Below are 16,143 nucleotides of genomic sequence, written 5' to 3'. Positions count from 1 at the left end.
CCCTCTGACAAGAAGCAAACAGAGATGACGAAGAACCTCCCGGCCCCAGGCACAGAACCTCCCGGCCCCAGGCACAGAAATTCTGACCCAACTGATGGAAGCCCAGCACACTGAAAAGAAAATGCCAGAAGCTCTCAGCTTGCTCTGGCAGAGCCGAGCACACTGCAAGGAGTACTCAGGGACAAGTGTTATAAAGGAAAGCACAAGCCATGTCCTTTATTTCAACTGCAAAGGCCATGCCAGACACCAAAGGCCTATCTGGCCAAGCCCACCAAACAGCAACCCCCAATTTCTGCCCTGTGGAACTCCAGCTTCAATGGCAGAATGTGGAACAAATTTATGGTTGGACTCCTTTAGTACTAACACCTGAGAGCAAAGGCAGGGAGGACTCCCTGAGCCCCGAGTAGTCTGAGGACAGCCAGGGCTACACTGAGAAACCCTGTCTTAAAGAAGAAGTAGCCATTTGTTTGTTTGTTTTGTTTTGTTTTTTGAGCTGTACACTTGAAATCTCAGAACTTGGGAGGCTAAGGAAGAAGGATCATGTAAGTTGGAAACCATCCTAGGCTACATAGCGAGACATTGTCTCAAATGAAGAGGAAGAGACGGTGATACATTTCAAAGCTGGGCTTGGAAGCTCACAACTATAAGCCTGAAGGAAGAGAACTCTAAGTTCCAGACCTACCTAGACTACATAGTAAGACCCTGAAGGCAGAGACAGAAAGAGATTTCAGGGTACAGAATTCATCTTTACAACCTTAGGTTAGATACTTTTGATCGGGGGCCGGGGGGTGTGTGTGTGTGTGTGTGTCACAGTGGTAAAGTTCTGCCCCAATCTGCTCAAGGCTCTGGATTTCATCTCTAGCACCACTGGATGGATGGATGGATGGATGGATGGATGGATGGATGGATGGATGGATGGATGAGTGGGTGAGTGGGTGGATGGGTGGATGGATGGACACAGAAAAATGATAGATGATAGATATGACAGATAGGCAGACAGGCAGGCAGACGAATAAACAATTTTGAGGAAGAGAATGTAGGGCAAGAGTGTGACCTTTCCTTCGTCCATGACAAGATATCATTGCTCACACCTCAGTAACAGACAGATTAACAGGAGACAAAGCACGGTCTTACGTGACATGAAAGTATTCACAAATGAAGACTCAAACAGTCAGGAAAATTGAATTTGTAATGCGTAGGCTTGGTATTAACCAATAGCAGTAAATTCTGAGGAACACAGCAAGGCCTGTTTGTCTAGTCTTCCCAGCCCCCTCTGAGGTTAAGATCTCTGGAATGGGGGCCTTAGGGACTGACTTTAAGGCAGATCAACAGAAAATTCCTTTACAGGCACACAAGAGTGTCTTCCAAGACAGCCATGCACTGTTCCTTCTTGCTACTGCTGCTATCATCTGGCAGATGGCTAGATTTTAAGATACCATATTTCAAGAACCAAGAAAAGAACTGAGTAACCTTTAGGCTACTAGAGATAAAATTAAAGTTTCCTATGAGGCTCATTTAAAAGAAAATCAGCGGTGACTCATGCCCCCCCCCCAACACTGATACCCTAGGGTCACGTAGATCCCTTTATGTGTTGTAATTCCTTGACACCTGAATTTCCCAGGCATGGCAGGTTTATCCTTTAAACATCTATGGGGCCACTGGGATGGGTAGGTAGATAATGCACTTGCCACTTAAGCACGAAGACTCAAGTTCGAGTCCCCAGAACCCACGGAAAACCAGAAAAGTCAGACAAGCCACTGTACATCTGCAATCCCAGTGTTCCTACAGTATGTCGGGAGAGAGGAGACTCTGGAAGGTCATGGCCAGCTAGTCTGTTACCTGTAGTAATAGATAAAGTAAGAGACCTAAACAAGGCAGAAGGCCAGAAGGCGACAAATGACACCATATAGACACGCAGACGCGCCTATTCGTGCACTTCCTCTATACATGCACGCCCACAAAAAGAAACAAAACGCACAAAACTCCTCTAGAAGTTGCGCTAATCCTCAAAGGTTTCACTTTTGGTATTTCTCCTTCAGAGCATCCAGTCTTTGGGGACAGACACAACGCCCCTGTGTCAATCAGCACAAATTCCACAGTGCACAGTACACTACCATTTGACATAGAACAGAACACTCTAAGAACCAAGAAGAAAATCTCAACAGAAGGTAGGTAAAATCCGCCACAGTTGTCCACCACTGCAAGCCACGGACTGACACTAGCTTTCCAGGGCTTGTGATTGTCAAGCATTCATGCTGTCCGGGCCTGCTTTGGACACACTCCTAGCTGAGGGGCAGGGGCTATGCTTATTCCTTAGCAGACACAAACGGAAGCCGGAGCACAGGCTCCGCACCCACTCTGTTCTCAGTATTTGCTGACAGATTTAACCAGGCTCAGATGAACACAGATGAGCGTTCTCCTCCCAAATCAAGCAATTAACCAACATTTACAGCACTCTAAAACGCACAGAGGGTGCTGGAGCCTCTGTCGCCTACCCCAGACCTCGCTGCTGAACGCCCGATGCTACCCCTCACCCCACCCCCACTGTGCAGTAGCAGCCCAAAAGGTTCAAACTGGAAGATAGCAACCCTCAAGGACCGGCTGATTGTGGATCTTAAGGGAAGAGGAGGCTCCAGAACAAGAGTACAGTTGCTGGAGTCGGTGCTGTTGGCACGGCTTGTGCCATCAGTATCTTAACGAAGGACTTGGCAGATGGGCTTGCCAGTGCTGATGTCACGGAAAGCAAACTGAAGGGAGAGATGATGGATCTCCAGCATGGCAGCCTTCTCCTTAAAACACCAAAAATGGTCTCCAGCAAAGACTACACTGTGACTGCAGACTCCAAGCTGGTCATTATGTGTCAGCAGGGGGAGAGAGCCGACTCAACTTGACCCAGCGAAATGTGTGCAGTCCGAACTGCAAGCTGCTCGTTGTTCCCAGCCCGGTGGATCTCTTGCCTACGTGGCTTGGGAAATAAGCGGTTTTCCCAAAAACCAAGTCGCTGGAGGTGGTTACGATCTGGAGTCCGCTCGGTTGCACTACCTGATGTTCAACCACTAAGCTGTCATGATGAATCCTAGGGGAGCACGGAGACTCCAGTATGCCCCTGTGGAGTGGCGTGAATGTTGCTGACGTCTCCCTGAAGAATCTGAACCCAGAATTGGGCACTGACACAGACAAGAAGCAGTGGAAGAAGGTTCACAAGCAGGTGGCTGACAGCACCTATGAGGTGATCAAACTGAAAGGTTCTATGTCTTGGGCCACTGGCCTGTCTGTGGCCAACTTGGCTGAGGGCGTAATGAAGACTCTTAGGTGGGTGCACCCATTTCCACCATGATCAGGAGTCTCTATCGGATCAAGGATGATGTCTTCTTCAGTGTCCCCTGTGTCCTGGGACAAAATGGAATCTCAGATGCTCTGAAGGTGACTCCGACTCCTAACGTTGAAGCCTGCCTGAAAAAGAGTGCAGAGGCGCTCTGGGGGATCCAGAAAGAGCTGCAGTTCTGAAGTCTCCCCATGTCCTGGCACTTCACTGTCCAGGCTGCGGCAGGTCTCTATGGAGACCACACACCGTCTCCTCCTCATCTGAGGTGTGGTTAGTACAGTGTGTTCAGGTGGGCAGGGGCACACCCCAGTTCCCACAGCTCTACCCCCACGCTAAGGGGTACTTGTGTAACAGTCCACTGTCTCCGAGACACACTGCCAACTGTGTGCAGGCCTCCGTTATCCTACGAGCCGGCTGTGTCACTGTGCTGCTCACCCTCACCAAACATGCCTAGGCCAACGACTTTCCAGTTAGTCACAACCTGGCTCCAGTGCGCAAGTCCATTATGCGTATCTTGTGAATAACTGTTCTAAAGGATACTGTTCTGTGTATTTTATGTGTCTGCAGTGTACATTGCAATATTATATAAAATAAGATCTGCGTACGGATGATGCAACCAACTACCCAAGTGTCACGCCAATGAAAACACCAAATAAACCTTGAACAGTGAAAAATACATACATACGTAAGTAAGTAAATAAGTAAAAACGGACAGAGGTCATTCCAATATGGTCTCACTTGCAAGGAATGTATCAAAACTCACTGAAATCCAGCTTGACATCAGGCGATGAGATACCTGCAAAGAATAAGTAGCATTTCCTAACATCCCTCATGCCCACACCTGAATTGACCTGAAAATGTCAGGTCAGTTATCACAACACCTAAACTCTCATGCTCTACACATCCCAATGCAAGGAGCATCTCCTCTCAACTTACCTACCCACTCAAAGCAAAACTCTCTGAAGACACTTCCTTTCTTTGGTCAAATTAAAGTGGAGCTGAGGAGATGGCTCAGTGGTGGAGGACACACGTTGCTCTTGCAGAAGGCCTGAGTTTGGCTCCAAGTATCTGTGTGGTAGCTCTTATAGCTAGCTGTAACTCCAGTTCTGGGGGATCCCACACCCTATTCTGGACTTGTGAGTAACAGGTATGAGAGAAGTGCACATAAATAAATGTCAACAAAACATTCATTTATATAACAGATTAAAAAAACGTAAAACAAGGGGCTTAAAAGAGGTTAAAAGCACGGTATGCTCTTCCAGAGGTACTGAGTTCAATTCCCAACAACCACAGGGTGGATCACAACCATCAATTATGTGATCTGGTGCCCTCTTCTGGTATTCAGCTGTACATGCAGATAGAGCACTAATGTACATAAAATTAAAAATGTAAAACAATAAAATAAAAAATAAATGAAAAAATATTAATAATATTTACAGATGAAACACAGTAAATTATGTTGCACGTGAGTATTAAAGCCATTTTACTTCAGAAAAGAGAAACATCAAAAACAGCCTTCATGTTAGTAACTCAAGTTTTTTTAGGTTTTTGTGTCAGGGTTTCTCTGTGTAGCAGAGCCCTGGCTGTCCAGGGCTTGTAAATCAGGCTGGCCTCAAACTCACAGAGATTCCTCTGCCCTCTGGCCTCTACCCATTGCCTCTACTGGAGGATTAAAGGCATGTACTACCACACCCAGCAGTAACTCAAGTATTTAAAGCCCATTCAGTTCTGACTTGTAAGCCCACATCTAGTGTTTCTCAAAAAAAAGGAAATGCATGGTACAGTAGGCCAGCAGCAAACTACAAGATGATAAACAATATAGAATAATACAAACAAGAGACAACAAAGCAGAAGGGAGACCACCAAAAGGTCTGCTGGAGGCACCCTGGGAATTCATGAGCAACTTGCCCTACAGAAGTGTCCTGGGAGCAAGAGCACCATCCGCATTGCTTGAGAAATCCCAGGAAGCTGGGGAAGGACAACTGATGAATGACTACTTAGAAGTCCAGAATTGCCTCCTCCAGCGATACAAAGAAAGCAACAACCCTTGTAATGCAGCTCTGAACAAGTGAGCGAACTTCTCCGGGCTTCAGAGACATGGCGTGTAAAGCATTAAGGCAATCAGAAAGCAACTAGGACAATAAACTACTGGCCTTGGTGTTCCTCCACATGCAGTCTGAAAATAGGAGGCGGTGTTGCCTTGCCTTTCGAGGCGCATTATTCAAACTTATTCGACAAGCTGACTCTCCAATTCTAGTACCACTTACCTGGCTGTAAGTTAGGTTTACGTTAACATTTTTGAAATGTGTGACATTAAAAGCTAAGCAAATCTGCTGGGTGTGGTAGTGCACCCCTGTAACCCCAGCACTCAGTGAGGCAGAGGCAGGCAGATCTCTGTGAGTTTGAGGCCAGCCTAGTCTACAAAGTGAGAGGTTAATTCCTGAGGCAAAAATCACCAGACCACATTCCTTTCAGAGCAGAGAGGGCCAGCAGCAGCCCCCTAACCCAGATAAACCTCAGGGTGTGACTGGAGTCATGAAGCCCCTAGGAAAGCACATGGGATGTGCTAAACCACCCCTGCTACAGCCTGACCTGCACATAACGGGACGGTACTAGAGGTCAGGTGTCGCCCAGGTAGCCAGGCCCGACCATTTGCGGTCTTGGCGCATAAAAACAGACTAGTCATTTTAAAGGTCAGCTTCCCTAGAGACCCTCTTATCCAATCCTGTATGGGGGGGGGGCACTATTTGCCCCTTTGTCTTTGTAAAGGGCAGTCTTTTATTACAAGCTCGAGCTCGTAATAAAAGACCCTCATGTGTTCTGCAATGGAGTCGATTCCTGTAGGTCTTTTGGGGGCTCATGAACTGGGTATAAGAAAATTGAGTCCAGGACACCCAAGGCTACACAGGGAAACCTTGTCTCAGAAAAACAAAACAAAAACCAACAATAACAAAAAAATAAGGGTTAGGGTTAGAGTTAGGGGTAGAGTCATACTATGAATTTTTTAAAGTTTCAGGGCATGAATTTAAACTCACACATTTAACAAAATTAGGGCTGAAGAGTCAGTTCAGTGGCTAAGAGCACCTGATATACAAGTGTGAAGACCCAAGTTCAAACCCCACACACCTACATAAGAGAGCTGCTGTGGGGGGCTGGAGAGATGGCTTGGCAGTTAAGAGCACTGGTTGCTCTTCCAGAGGACCTGGGTTCAATTCCCAGCACATGGGGACTCATAACTGTCTGTAACTCCTATTCCAGAGACATTTATGCAGGCAAAACACTAATGTAAATAAAATACAACTAAATAAATTATTAAAAAGAGAGAGAGAAAGAGAGAGCTGCTGCGGTCCTACCCTTCTTTAACCCCATCACTTCCACAGGCAGAGATGGGGGCAAGACCACTGTAAGCTGTTAGCTGCCAGCCTAGCTTCAGTTTCAGTGAGACACAGAAATTGAGCCAGCAGAACACCCAATAGTCTTCTCTAGCATCTATAGGTGTACTTGCACCTGCGCGCGCATGCGCGCGCGCACACACACACACACACACACACACACATTCAATGTTTAACAAGCAGAAACTCCCTATAACAATGACATCACTTTCAACTTATTAAAATGCTCTAATCCTCCTCAACATCAGGAGAATTTTGAGTTGCTACAAAATGACTATGTTCAGTTTTATAGAGAAGCTCTCATCTTTATAATTACTTGGCAAAAAAGGAAACTTCCAGCCAAAGCTACACTGAGAAACCCTGTCCATAAAGAAAGAAGAGAAGAAACTTCACTTTTGGTGGCATCAGTGAACATCCTACTTCCTTTTGTGTACAGTGGCCTTTTCCTATTAACAAAGAAAAAAATCTGTTCAGCTCAACTTTTTTGTTTTGTTTTGTTTGGTGTTTTTGTTTTGTTTTGTTTAAGACAGAGCTTTTTTTCTGGCCTGGCTGTCCTGGATTCACTCTGTAGACCAGGCTGGTTTCTAACTCACAAAGACCCACCTGCCTCTGCCTCCAGAATGCTGGGATTAAAGGCGTGTGTCACCACCGCTCAGTCCACTGTTTAACAATGCTTTCTCTGCCTTCTCTATAAGGTCTCCTGGCAACAATGGTTGCACACAGCCCATTTTCACCAATATATTCTTGTTAATAAAAACTACAGTGAAAAATACTCAATTCTACAAATCCCAACAATACTCAGGGCTCTTTACACAAAGCAAAATGTTTTCAAGCAAATAAGAGAGAAAGGAAAGCACAATGAATGGCAATTCTCTCCTCCAAACTTTTGACTCTATTTAAAAATTTTTCTGGGACCAGGTACTAATTCCCAAATTTATGGTTAGAGTTCTCCGGTTAGTACACCAATAAATAAACAAACAAACAAGCAAACCTGATCTGTTTTCCATCAGGCCTTAAAAGCCCTGGCTACATGAACCCTTTGTTTTGGTATTTCAAAAATGCACACAAAATGGATCTGGGCAATGACAGAAGAGCCAAAGTCTGAAATCAATGCATTCTTCTTCAAACCAGGACAAGTTCAGCTCTAGAAATAGCCAAGGGCTGCATTCCTGCAAGGCCAGTGCAAAGGTGGAACTTCTGTCCTGAAGAAATTCCTGCTTACTCTGGAGGTGTCCTCTCTAACCGAGGACAGCCCTAACTAGAACAGAAGCGTTATTACTCTTCCGACCATAAAGGTATTGAGGTCTATTAGAGAAAGCCAGCCAATGCAAACTCCATCCTAGAATCTCCCTCTCTTAGGTACTTTCCTTAACTTCATTTTATTCACAAACCTGCTCTGACCAGCAGGCTGGGATAGCCTGAACTATCAAACTTTTTCCCAAACCAATCCCTGCATGTTTTCTCATCAACAGATATTTCTGAAGGAGCAAGATGTTACCATCTGTAATTCTTGCACTTCCAAAAAAAAATTTTTTGTGTGTATATATAAATGAGTATATACATATGCTCATTTGTGGGGGCTGGAGAGATGGCTCAATGGTTAATAAAGAGCGCTTGCTGCTCTTGCAGAGGACCTGAACTTGGTCCCCAGCACACACACAGAAGGCATCTCACAACTGCCTATAACTATAGCTCCAGGTGATCCAATTCCCTCTTTTGGTTTCAATAGGTAGCCACATATACATACAAACACACACACAATAAAATTAAATTAAAGACCATCATTATTTATGAAGTTAGCAAATTGAATAGTCTTGTTCAAACGCAAAACCCTGATCAAGGGGGAAACTGGCTCTGGGTCTCTAGGATCAGCAGTTGCAGAAATGGGGTTACAGCCAGGTTTTTCCAATAGAAGAAGAAACACTGAGCTCAGGTACCCTATATTGGGCACCACATGCATACTCTGAACTAAAGGCAAATGAAAGGCCTCGCAGCAAAGCGCCGACCATCTGCCCTCCTTCCTCTGCTTTCCAATCTTTCTCAAAGTCAGTCAGCTCATGCCAGAATCCTCTTTCCTGAGTGGGTCACAGAAACTAGAAACCCTCCTCCTTAAAACAGGCTATAAAGTCTGGCATCGATCGCCCTAAGTTTTCCTACCTTCCTATGACCAAGCTGGCCATAAAGAAAGTCTACGGCCTGCTTTGTCTCAATGTCTGGAACATTCATGTTCCAGTGGGTCCCACACACCTGGAACTAGGAGGGAGGGATTCTACACACAGAGCCCAAGAATGATGTGAACAGAAAAGCCTCCTTGGGGCTACCCCTCAGTCTGTTTCCAGAAGGTTAGACCCTATTGTCCAACCTCAGCTCTGCAGTTCATCTTCAACCTGAAGCATAAAAATGGTCGGTTCTCATTGGGGTAGGAGGTTTGCAATTCTAAAGGACCTTACGACACAGAACTTTCTGTTTTTCTCTTGTACTAGCAATTGCGATTTTTTTCACTCTACACGTACCCCTAAGTATCTGCTGTGTACCAACCATAAGGGACAAAAATCAAGTGCAGTAGATGAAGAGAAAGACAGCAATATGGACAGCCACGTTGGGAAGCTTCACAAGCTTTCACCTCTATTTCTCCATGAGGAGGAAATGAAGTGAGAAAGGTACGTGAGGCTCAGAACAGCCCTGCGTAGCAGTGGAAAAGAAGCATGAAGAGCTCTGGTCACTCAGCATAGAGAGAAGTGCAGGCCAGTGACCAAATGACGGAACCACAGCTCCCTCCTGCCTTGGAATACCTACAGCACAGGGGCTGAGCATCACGTGAGAACCCCTCGCACAGTCGGCTCCCAGCCCATGTGTGCCGTCAAAGCTGCAACAGAGAACCAGGAGACAAGACAGCCACAGAGAAAAGCAAGGTCACAGCTCAAAGATCAAAAAACAAATGCCCTAAGAACAGGCCAATGAGAAACTTGAGGAGAACCTGGCCGTTTTAAAGGGGATTTTTAAATTTTCGATCTGTAACCATTCCAAATGACAGTTAAAACCTATGGGACTGGTCAAGGTGGACCTGGAACTTGACCCCAGAACTGACTTGAACACAGCTTTGCACCCTGAGTAGCTTCCTTCAAAATCTTCAATAAGTGAGAAAGAGGGAGATAGAAAGGATAGAGAGAGCAAGCAGAAGCCCCCCAAAAAAGATAGCTTTAACATTTAGAGATCCAACCACGGTGGTCTTGGAGAATACCAAAGTCAACATGGGATCCCAGTGGCCATGAGACCAAAAGTTCAAAGAGACATCCTGGGGCTTGAATGGGAACCACAGTCTTGAACAAGGTCTGGAGGATAGAACATAGGACCCAGGCCACACGAGTGTTCTCTAGAAACCAAACTCCCAACCCTCCTCAGATCAGCTCCCCATAAACCATCTCTGAGAGTCACTCTTGCTCTCTGCCCTTCCAGTAGCTTTTCCACTTTTTATGGAAAAGGCTACAATCTCCAGGTAACACCAGCTGCCTCGCTGACATGTGACAGTCGACTCTGAACGAAGAAGAGCCCCACATACATGTGAGAGGGCCATTCCCCCTTTCGCTGGCTGAAGAGAAGGCTGGTTTTCTGACGCCCTGGACTGGTGATGTTCAGGTCACTACCACCAGTGGGTGCTGCAATTTTTAAGAAATTATTTCTTGTCCACGGTCCCACTAGTTGACAATCAGTCACGTCACCATTTAAAAAAAGCACCTCAGAGGGAGGCCGTGGTATGGGTGATAAGCTTTTAGTATGAAAAGGGAAGAGACCTTGAAGACATTCTTCAAAAAGTGTTAAAAGGCACTCAATCAATCAACACCAGCTGGATGAAGGCCGGTATTAGAAATCTAAAGAAATTAAATTTTTTTAAATGGCACTGCATCTGGCCTCAGAGTGAAGAGGGTCAGACAACTTCAAAGATGCCCCCATGAAAGGCGGCTATTCATTACAGAAAAATCTCTTGCTTATGTAGCTGACAGAGGAATCTTTACTTACTGCCCCAGAATAAAAGACCTCAAAAATCCCTCTTCCCCTTCATTAGGAACTGGCAATGACTACTGACAAAGTCATAACCTCCACATGCCCTAATTTTATTAGGAAGGGAGGCGGCTTTGCTTTGTTTTTCCATTTAATTGTACTGTGCTTTATGTTACGTGTATGTTATGTTTGTGGGTGTTTCGCCTGCGTGTGTACGCCTAGTGACTGTGGAGACCAGAAGAGGGTGTTGACTCTCCTGGAACTGGGAGCTGTCCTGTGGGTGCTGGGAATTGAAAATCATCCACTGGAAGAGTGGACAGTCCTCAACCACTGAGCCACCTCTCTAGTCCTGAGGACTGGAGTTCTTAATGCCAACTTAGTGTTTGGGGGGTTCTGTTTCTCTCTCTCTCTCTCTCTCTCTCTCTCTCTCTTTAATTTTTTTGAGACAGGGTCTCTCTGTGTAGCCCTGGATATCCTGGAGCTTGCTTTGTAGATCAAGATGGACTCAATAAAGGCATGTGCCACCACAACCAGCATGATTTTGTGTTTTTTTCCAACCTCTCCCAAGGTGATTCCAATATGCAGACGGCAACACTTACCACACATGCTGGGCTCTGGCGTCATTTCACCTTCAAACTGTCCTTTGAGGAAAGCACTATCAACCTCCACTCTGTGGAAGCACAGGCAGCCACAGGACCCCCAGCCTTGTTTGTTGCCTGTCCGGGAACCAGACTGCCTCCATTAGCTCCAGGCCCTGGCCCTGTAGTCTCTATGCCTTCTCTCTCATGGGCCTTGGTGAACAAGTAAAACACAGGACAAGTTGGCCAAAACAAAGAAAACATTGGCCAAGGGAATTATAAAGGAGAAAGAGGAAGCAGCATCCTATGCCTCAAATCTATCCTGAAAGAGAAGCTGCCTCCACTGAGGTACCTGCTGTCCGGTTCCTCCAGGCATCCAACCCAGAATTCATTCCAACTAGTGTGACCTGCAGACACTATGCCAGACTACAGGTGCAAGACACAGAGTTCACATGCACACACAGGGAAAACACTGAGAGGCACGCCAGAGTGCAACTGAGGAAGGCTATTTGGGACAGAGACCTTTGTGTCACGTGGGCAGTGCTTCTCTTATTCCTAAGATCTGTCTCTTAGGTTAGAAAGGAATCCACAAAGGCTCTCCACTTTTCATGGAGGTAATGAACACCTGTTAAACGCAGCAAGGAATGCCCTGATGCCCTCTTCTGTTCTCTTGGCAGCTTTATACAATCTAATAATACTGTAGTTTTGTTTTTTGTTCTTGTTTTGTTTTGTTTTTTTACAGCTGGATATGACTCTAAAAGTAAGGCTGGGTGTTCCTGCACTGAAAGTGAACTGGGGAGTGGAATCAAATTCTGTCCCACTGCACAACATCTCCCACTTCCTCTCAAGGTTCCAACCACACAACCCAAGTACAAATCCCTCCCGAGTTCACCCTCAGGAACCGATGAGTGTACTGAACTTACAGAGTATGGGTGACCGGAAAGGATACGCACTAGAAAGACTTCGTCTTGTGTGGACGCTGGTTTCCTCTGAGCCAAACAGATGGAACCCCTTCTCCAAGTCTTCCCCAGCCCATATAGCCTAGCCCCTCCTCCAGAGCAGAAGAGGCCCTGAGCAACCACGGCAGAACTGCATACAAATGGCTGGGAGGGCTGGCCGAATACTTGGTGACTTTCCAATGACCCTCCTCTCCTTCCTAGAATCATGGAGGAAATGTCTACAGCTGGCCTGTAGGCCTACCCTTGAAGTAGGCACAGCTGCTCTCTCTCTCTCATAAGGGTGCTCGCTGGAAGGCTAGAACAGTGTCTTAGAACATCCCCAAACATTTGGTTATAGAAAGCAGTCTCGGGCTGGACAGATGGCTCAGTGGTTATGATCACTGGCTGAAAAGGATCCAGGTTCAAGTCCCAACAACCACAGGTGCTCAGGGCAGAGCCCGGCATGTGTGGAAAGTGTTGCTGTCTACATACTGGAATCACCTAGGGAGACTGAAGAACACAAAATCAGGCTGGGTGTGGTGGCCCTTGCCTTTAATGAGCCCATCGCCGTCTACACAGTGAACTCCGGATAGTCAGGCCTACACAAAGAGAGAACCTGTCTCAAAAAATTGAAAAACCAAAAAAGAAAAAAACAAAAAACACTAAGTTAGCATTAAGAACTCCAGTCCCAGGTGATCCAACACCGTCTCTGGCCTCAAAGGGCAGGGCATGACTGTGGCACATAGGCATATATCCAAGCAAAACACCATAGACATAATTTTAAAACAAAACCAAAGTTTTTGCCAGGTGATGGTGGCACACGCCTTTAATCCCAGCACTTGGGAGGTAGAGAAGAGTGGATCTCTGTGAGTTCGTGGCCAGCCTGGTCAACGGAGAGAGAATCCCAGGGCAACCTGGGCTATACAGAGAAACCCTATCTCAAAAAACAAGCTGCTAACAATAATAATAATAGAAACATTAAAAAAATAAAAGCACTTTTAAGGGAGACCACCACCAGAGCTGGAGAGATCATACAGACAGACATGCAAGATGACTCTATTACCTAACTGACCCCCAACAGCTCCCAAAGAGAATAACAGAACTCCAGAGGATGAAGTCAAATTCAAGCTGTGTCAAGAAACAAAGGCCAAAGATACTAAAGCACCTTGCTTTTGTTCATTTTTTTAATACCATGAAATCCATTAACAAATTATTTAACAAACCCAGTCTTAAAGTGAGATGAGAAAGATGCGAAAGTAAAAGCCACGATGGGAATTTCTAACTTCTGGGTGCTGCAGGCTAGTTCAGCAATCTGGACCCTCTACTAGAATAATGACTTTCAGCCTTTAAGTAGAAAATACGGTTACAAAGAAAACTAATTACATTGCAGCACAGTTGTCAAAAGTATTTAAAAAGCAACAGGAGCACTAATATGTCCTTAACACTTAAATAAGAGTAGAAAATCGAGCGGCACCTTTAGTCCCAGCACTTGGGAGGCAGAGGCAGGCAGATCTCTGAGTTTGGAGTCTGCCTGCTCTACAGAGCGAGTTCCAGGACGGTCAAAGCTATAGAGAGAAACCTTGTCTCGAAAAACAAACAAACAAAGCAACAACAAAAAGAGTAGAAAGTCTGATAAATTTGGCAATTTTTAAAGAAATAATTGAAAATAATGATCTGCCTCGGGCAGTGTCGTCAAATATCTGTAACTTCTATGTGTTAAAATCCTCCGGTTTTGTTGCTGGCTTTTATGACTGAACCAAAGGCAAGGAGCTGGTAAAATAATGTCCACAACTCCAGCCACTCAAATTCAGTTTATCCAGTAACTCCAAAGTGTCCCAGAAACAAAAAGCTTTGCTAGAAGCTTAGTTACTTAAAATTAAACAAACAGTAACTCAGCTTTATCCCACTGAAGGAATCAGTGAAATCCAGAAAATTAAACAGTAATCTTCCATAGGCACACACAAGTGGCTGGACGTTTCTCATCCGCATCACTGCTAGCAATCAAATGACAGCTCATGACTAGTCTTCCAGGAATGTACAAGGTCTATACACCAAAATTCTCATCACCAGCAAATCACTAACTCAACTGCAGCCCGGACTGCAGGAGAAAGACGGCCATTTAGATAGCAGGAGAACCTGCAAACACGGGAGTTCCTACGTGGGTCAAGAGCACTTCTTCAAGAGTACTTTATACGCACTGTTGGCTTTACTGGTCCTATTTGCCTACTGTTTGGGAAGGGGGTGGTGGGGACAGGGATCTCTCCACAGAACTCTGCCTAACCTCAACTCTGGGTGGACCAGACTGACCCTGAATCTGCAGCAATCCACCTGCCTTCTGAATTACTGGAGTGCACCAGCACACTGGCTAGTCCCATTGGTTCTCCAAAGTATTTATGGTCTGGCAACACCAGCCTTTCAGTGAGCTACACTGGGCTTCCTGGGAAGGGCGTTACCCAAGGCTTGCCTCTCCTGCCCACGCTGCCTAGTACACAGTTGGGCTGCTCCCCAGCTGCACACCCTGAAGCTGGAGAGCCCCGTAGAGAGACAGCGATGATTCAGCGTCTAACTTTCACGGACTCGCGCTGAGCAGCGCTGACTTCTCATGTTCTCGGGTAAGCGAGACGGCTTTTGTTTCTGAGACTTGAACTACAGCAGCAGCTGCTGGAGCAGCATGCTTTTCCTAGATTAATAAAATTACCTAAGTCTGGGGGCTCAGGGTCAGCTGTGGAGTGGCCAAACTTTCCAAAAGAGATAGCAAGCCGTGGGCTATGCTAGAAATGCTGACTCCAAAATAACTGGGCAGTCAAATCCAATTCAACAGTAAAAACCACCCCAACTAAGTTTGAAGCAAACAATAACTTCTGTGTGTGTGGAGATAGCAAACATTATTTTCAGGAGTCCTGTAAAAATCTTAATCGAGCCTATGAATTTGGGGGCTAGGGCTGTAGCTCAGTTGGTAAAATGCTTGCTGAGCATGCACAAAGTCCTGGGTTTGATCCCCAGCACTGGACAAACAGAGTGGAGGGCACAAGCCTGATCCCAGCACTAGGGACAAGAGTGAGGGTGAATCACAAGTTTGAGGTTATCCTGGGCAACACAGATAGTTTGAGCACAGCCTGGGCTACAGGAGACTGTGTCTCAAAAAAATAAATAAATAAAATTAAAAATAAAAACAACAAATCTATGCAGTCCAAGCTTTAAATCTAAAGGCATGTCCCATTCCACATACATATGTTTTTGGTTTGGTTTGGTTTCTTGAAACTCAGTGAATGGTTCAATCAAAGCCCTTAGCAAGTCTGCACTGAAACTTTTGATTACGGATTCTGTCTCCACTTCTCTCAACGTGTATGAGCTGTATCCTTCGCCTCAGGAACAAGATGCGAATTGTGACTGAGCACTATGTGAACACGAACACGAATGCAAGTGCGCACGCACGCGCGCACACACACACACACACCACAGTGAATGTGGAGGTTGTGATATCCAGGAGCCCCAAAATCAGGATGTTCCACACACATTTCTCGTCCATACAGAACAAAGCAGCTTCCTAAGTGTCAGTGTGTGGTCCGCATGCCTCGCTTTAAGGGAAGAGCCCAATTAGAGCCGAGTGGAAAACAGGACACGTGTTTCTTGACTGTCTGAATTAGGGACCACCAATCTGAGGTTGTTCTACTTACAACGAAGATGCTGCGCACATGTACTTGGTTTTCAGACTCTCTGGTACAGCAAAATGTGTCTGCAACAAAGCCTGGGTAGAGAATAATCTTGGTGCAGTAAAAACGTTTCAAACCAAATCCCTCCTGCCTGCTCGTAACCCTCATGAAGTTCATCTTTCAAGCTTTTGATAATTCCTTGGAAAGCATGAAATCACATTCGTCTCCTGTAGGGATGCCTTGCAGACCCTCATATAA

At 45.7% G+C, this 16,143-nt stretch overlaps 1 protein-coding gene and 1 pseudogene across 6 annotated transcripts in view; one reads left to right on the top strand and one right to left on the bottom strand.

Annotated features, from left to right (window-relative positions):
- Tanc1 (tetratricopeptide repeat, ankyrin repeat and coiled-coil containing 1) overlaps positions 1-16,143 on the bottom strand; it is a 226,287-nt gene that overhangs the window by 139,164 nt on the left and 70,980 nt on the right. The gene's annotated exons all lie outside the window — the stretch shown is intronic.
- On the top strand, positions 2,745-3,712 carry LOC110549870 (L-lactate dehydrogenase A chain-like; annotated as a pseudogene).

The sequence above is a fragment of the Meriones unguiculatus genome, chromosome 8 (genome assembly GCF_030254825.1).
Source record: "Meriones unguiculatus strain TT.TT164.6M chromosome 8, Bangor_MerUng_6.1, whole genome shotgun sequence".
NCBI classification, from domain to species: domain Eukaryota; kingdom Metazoa; phylum Chordata; class Mammalia; order Rodentia; family Muridae; genus Meriones; species Meriones unguiculatus.
This window is presented reverse-complemented; position numbering and strand designations above follow the sequence as displayed.